The sequence below is a fragment of the Filicampus tigris genome, chromosome 3 (assembly GCF_054856515.1).
Source record: "Filicampus tigris isolate MCC_2025a chromosome 3, RoL_Ftig_1.0, whole genome shotgun sequence".
NCBI lineage: Eukaryota > Metazoa > Chordata > Actinopteri > Syngnathiformes > Syngnathidae > Filicampus > Filicampus tigris.
The window spans coordinates 25,568,905-25,574,904 of record NC_141219.1 but is presented as its reverse complement, the minus strand read 5'-3'; the positions used below and the strand labels follow the sequence as shown (position 1 = coordinate 25,574,904).

The 6,000-nt window shown below is 43.8% G+C and overlaps 1 protein-coding gene across 2 annotated transcripts in view; it reads left to right on the top strand.

Moving 5' to 3' along the window:
• Positions 1-970: 970 nt before the first annotated feature.
• The window catches only part of dagla (diacylglycerol lipase, alpha), a 42,241-nt gene continuing 37,211 nt past the window's right edge, over positions 971-6,000 (top strand). The window contains exons 1-2 of one of the 2 annotated variants that reach the window (XM_086025591.1): positions 971-1,355; positions 1,450-1,655. The gene's annotated coding sequence lies outside the window, so the exon portion shown is untranslated. Of the gene's footprint in view, positions 1,656-6,000 lie in introns of both variants that reach the window. The other variant, XM_086025592.1, reaches the window with a different exon arrangement.

Below are 6,000 nucleotides of genomic sequence, written 5' to 3'. Positions count from 1 at the left end.
AGCAGTGCGTTGCCAGAAACAGCACTCACTAGCTATCTCTGGCTAGGACCGCCGTGTGTACATGAAACTCTCTCTGCGTACTCATACTACTACCACCACTAATCAGAATGCCATGTTTAGACTAATGGGGGTGCATAGAACACTGTATTGTAAAAAAAATTTTGACTTGATTTCCGCTTTAAAAAAATCACAACTTGAAAGGGAGCAGAACACAAGACCGCCTTGTTACACCCTCCAGATGCCGTCCCAGTAGGTTGAAACAAGCGGAAACTAGAAACTGCTTCTCTTCTCTTTTCACTGAAAATGTGTGTTGCCGTGCAGGAGATGAGCCTGAAGTATCTCTGGAAATAAAGTCAGTCTTCTTCCTTTCATGGTGTCTAATTTTCAAACAGAGCCACCTGGTCATTGCCGACATCGCTACCTGATCACGATTTCTGACAGTTTTTTTTTATTATTAGTTTTTATTTCAATTTTTATTTAAAATCATCACAGCATCCTTTCTCCGATCATAAAAACGACCATTGTTCCCATGAATTCGGAAACATGTACATCAAGATGAACAACTTTGTTAATGCCGTAAATCGTAACATTTAATCACTGCGGCTTTGGGCTGCTATGTTTCAAAATCCTAAGAACAGAGTTAGCTTAATGTGTTAATTTTATGATTTGACAGGGATCCACCACGCCCAGTGTACGTCGTACCGAAGAAGGGTTATGCGTCAAGAGGATACTGAATGGGGTTTCTTTATGACACTGACCCCATTTCAATGAATGTTGTGCTGCATTGAAATGTTCTCACTGAATTTGCATTCAAAGCAAGTCAATTGAGGTAGTATATCTTTTGATGATACAGCGTTTGATTACATATCAATACGTTTAATGGACACAAAAACAACGTTTCCTTGGTGTGAGTGCGCGCTCTCTTGGCAGGTATACATCTTGCACATGCTTTCTCATCTTTGGAGCAGTAGCGGACCTATTGATATTCACAAACCACCAGTGGCGCCCTTTCTCTGCAATATTTCACGAGTGCCTTCCGTTTAAGAAACGAGTCAGGTATGCGCAATCAAAACGCGGTACGCGATATTCACAGCGGAACGCGGAAGGGGGACTGCATCTTCGTACGCAATTCAGTGTAGATATGTATGTGCCGGGGGATGGGCCCGTTTCTCGTGGAATGCTGCCTTGTTTTGCCTGCTGTCTTTGCTGGGGTTCGGGAGTTGTCCGGCGACTAGTGGCACGTACACGCCACTGACTACAACGTGACGGGTTCATCCTTGTGCGAATGTCTTGTTCCGTGGATTGTATCCCAACCATTCCTAGCTGGGCTGAGGAAGCACGGGAAAGGAGCCACGGTGAGTGAGTTGCCACAGCCGAAGACGTGTTGCTCTGACAATCAACACTGAGGACGGCTGCGGACCCCCTGGCCCCGATTATTGACGTTTCCAGGTCCATTCATCTGTCAGCTCGAGTGACAGTGGCCGGTTGTCATAAAACCGTTCACTGAGGCGTTAACGGACTTTCTTCTTCCTCCGGCATCCTTGAGTCGGTGTCGGGGAGAACGCGTCTGACGAGGCTTGTCTCCAGTCGGGGGGATATGGGCGAGCAAGCAGAACCGATGCAGTGGTTCGTGGCAAGGAAGCGTCAAAATTCAGGTGAGAAGCAGCGGCCACCGGGCGAACACACCCCAATAAAGGGGCATCCGCCTTTTCTGTCCGCATACTCTGGGCTTTCAGTTGGACAGCGCACCTTTTTATATTGTCTTTCCTACTTATTTTTTGAAACATTAGTAGGCCCCATCACAACAAGCTAGGCCCGCAGGATGCTCTCATCACTGCAACGCGACTGCTTGTGCTCATGCACGTGTTTGTTGGATGGATGCCGGCGCGCACACGCGCGCGCACACACACACATACACTCGCACACAAACAAACACACGCAAAATCACCTGAAGTCTTCTCATCAATGTCAAAATTGCATTCTTACCATTCAAAATTACAGTAGCTTTAAAAGGAGCTGTATATGACATGGTGTGGAGAATGACACCTGCCTTAACTTAATGGTCTCTCCAAAGTGTCGCACTAACAAGACACTGTTTTTTTTTATAGGAAGGGTCTTGAACTCAGTTTCCCTGTGGGCGGCTAGAGGAGTAGTCTGGGTGAGACTGGGCTGCATCAAGTATTTGACCAAAAAGAACAACAGATCCAATCTTTTCAATCTACCAATAACAATTCAAAACATGAACGGTTCGTCTGAGCATGAATGGGGTCTTCAGAACACCGGCTTCGCTTGCCTGTGCCAACCTTTCTCTTCTCGGCAGGTTTTGAGAAAAACATGACTGGGGTGCTGTCAATGTCCTCATAGTGTCATTTCCGAATCACATTTCAACGAAGTGACTAACATTTTCAATTTGCAATGTCTAACTAGTCGACAAACATCATTGGAAGCTGTCACAAGCCTCAGCTACAGTACATACAGTAAGTACTGAACTAAAATACCGTAGATACCGTACTGATCAGGGAAACAATACTCATGACCGGAGGTGGGCATCTTCTATCCCAGTGATTCTCAACCCTATGCTGTGAGAGATCATCAGGTGTCCCGCGTAAAATTATCCAATGTCAATTATATAGAAAAAATTATATTATTTTCTATATTTCATTTTTGGTTAATTACAGAGCTGGGCAGTCCATCCCGGGGCCGGACTGGTTCGGCCCTGCGGCCTGGCCGGATGCCCATATTTGGGGCGGGGTGTCTGGGGGTGACACGTTTTAAAAAAAGGTTGAACTAAGCAAGGCACGTCAAATGCGCCACTACCAACTGTGCGTACTTACTTGCATTGGGCACGTTCGGTGTGCAAAAAGCTTTAAAAAAAAAACAAAAAAACACGTTCGGTCTGCATAAAGAGGAGAAGAGAAGGAGATGAAGAAGAAGAAGAAGGAGGAGGAGACTAAGAAGAAGGAGGAGGTGAAGGACACAAACAAAGAGAGAACAGAGGGGAAGCTCAGAAAAAATTGAATAATTTTTCAACAAATAGAGATACAGCGCGAGTTCTACAAGTGGTGGTGATAATGACTGCCAAAAGTAAGACAATACATTTTTAATAATATTCAAGTAAGCTACAGTACTTTTTGCTGTTACTCATGGCACCGTTTTAGAAAATAAAACGCTCGAGCAGGTAAAAATGTGTTTCCCCCTACTTTTCCGCATCCATTTTTAGATATGTTACAGTACTGTATACTGTAATCTCCTTGTTGCCTCGTTTTAGATGTGATGATTTTTATGCAGTATTTCTATCGTTTATCGCAGGCAAAAGCCGTTAGCATCCCTCCCGCGGTGGCGTCATGCACAGAAGTTTTTTTCTTTCGGGTGGGGGGCGGGGGCGGGGTAGATCATTTTTATGAATAAGGCTGGAGGGTTGCGGCCGGCGGGCTGGGGTCTGACCGGAAAAAAAGGTGCCCAGTCCTGGTTAATTAGTTCATTTATGTATGTCAAGCACATATAGCAACAGGCAAAACTATTAAATGCGCTTCCACTCGAGGTACGGCTACATAATTTACTTGTTGGTCCACTTTTTGTGAATCGTTTTGCCAAGTGATGTGCGTGATTTTTTTTCCAAGGTGAAACATGTGCCTTTGCTCAATAAAGGTTGTGAAACGCTGGTCTATCCGTCTATAACTTCAGGGCGATATTTCCGGCCGACCCATGTGATCCCCATCCGTCCCTTGCCGGCGACAGCCAATCGGCGTCAAGAATGTAATCTTCACGTCACACGCAGGCGCCGCACGAGCGGACTCTGCCAAACAAAGAAATAATATCAAACAGAAACTGACACACCCACGCGCAGCGTGGTGATCGGTGAAATAAAAACAAAATGGAGCACATATCGTTGCATTTGTGGGACTGAAAGGTATACAACACAGTTTTATTTTTTATTTATTTGGCTGCGTGTTAGCGGTAAAGTCCGTCCTCGACGGCGTTCAGCTGACTCGGACCGACCGGACGGGTCTGAAATATAGACGGGAACTCATAGACAGACTAGCATAGACGAATGCCCACCTCTGCTCACTACAAAGCAAAAAGGTGTATCTGCGAAAACATGCAGGCCACACTATCACTAAACTTTGTCAAATAGGGGGGAGCCCACAAAATATCATCCCTCATGCCTTAATTGGCCCAGGGGCCGCATGTTTGAGACCCCTGATTTTAGTGTGCCACAAAGCACAGCAATTCCTGAAAGAACTATGCAAGGTTTAATTGTTCCACATTAAGTGTCATCTTTCTACAAGGAGCTTTATGTTCATTTACTCATTCATATTTTTATAATGAGCACAAATTCACAGTTTTTGCATACATTTGTGTCTCTCAAGCGTCTTTTATATTTAGATGCTCATGAAACACACTTGAATTTTCCTTTTGTAAATTGACCTTTTCAATATACACTTTAAACACATAAAGTAGCACAGTGTGAATTCTTTAGCATAGTGATGCACTCAAGTTATTGCCCTGCCATTTCAATCTGAATTGATAGTGTGTGTACACCTTGTTCAATGCTACAGTATGCCCACAAACCTCAACCCTTGAATAGTGGCCATCTCCAGGGTGACTTGACAAATATGACTTTCTGTCTCTGTTTGGGGAAAAAACAACAGTGCATGTTTAAGAAGTCACTACCTCTTTTTTGGTGCCCTGATGAAATTGTTCTCTTTTCTCCATCTTGCTGACTTATGAAATAGAGTAGTCTTGCATACTATTCATTTACCTATAAATGGAATTTGTAGGATGTTTTGGTTACTTTTGATTGTAAACCCATTCAAGTATGTTTTCCAAGGTTCATTTCAAACATGACAAGTTCCCGTAAAGCGCATATTATTTTCAGACTGCATTGAGTGAACCAACCTTGTAGGTTGTACTGTTGTCATGGTGTATCTGTAGCTTTTATTAATCAAATATCTCATGAATTGTATTGGTATTGCTATTTTAACAGATATGCAATAGATGCATACAATTTAATACAGTAAGATTCAGCTACCCTGCATGTGTCATCCCTTTATAATGATGATCATAAAGGAATGTTTGCGGTGACTTCCTCTTTAAAGTGGAAATCAACCCTTTTTTTTTTCAAGAATATGTTCTATGCAGGCCCACTAGTTGAAACACAGCATTTTGATTAATATTGTGTTTGTGGAATATGATTTAAGCAGCAAGCAAAGCCCACCCCTTTTTAGCCATCTCAGGGGGCGGCCATTTTGTCACTTCTGCCATCTGAAAATGACATCACTCACCCTCAGGGCTCAGACAACGACCAATCATAGCTCAGCTTCAGAAAAGAGGTGAGCCGTGATTGGTCGTTACCTGAGCCCTGAGACACTGTGATGTCATTTTCAGTCGACAGAAGTGACAAAATGGCCACCCCCGGAGATGGCTAGAAACGGATGGATTAACTCTTACTCTAACAAACGCAATATTTATAAGAATGGCCACCCCGCCCAATGGGCCCCACAGAAACTGATATCATGTAGGTTTGGAGCCAAGTCACCATTGGCTCTGTTGATGATATTTGATTAAATAAATAAAAAAAAATCTGTGGCTACAGTCATCGTCTCGCCTTATTTTCAGTATCTAACCAGATACGCATGATTTCACATGGTTTGTGGCGGTCCAACACAGACAGGTTGGCAGTTCACATTGGCACCCCAGCACTGGCAAGCATCCTTATAGACAAACAGGCACATGCAAACACTAATGCATCGACTGAAACACGAGAAAATGGAGAGGAAGGAGGTGAAAAGGATTGAGTGGGTGGCGGTGGGAGAAAAAGATGGAGAAAGAGGCAGAGGGAGAGTAGGAGTGAGTGGCACATGGCTTTCAGTCTAAAAAAAGATGAGCAGTGGTAAACCAAAACCAAAATCTGGCTTTGTTAGATAAGGAAGAGCAATGCGAGAAGAGAAAATGTAGGTTTCCCCTGCACCGAAAATGGTGCAGATGCACTCATTTCTT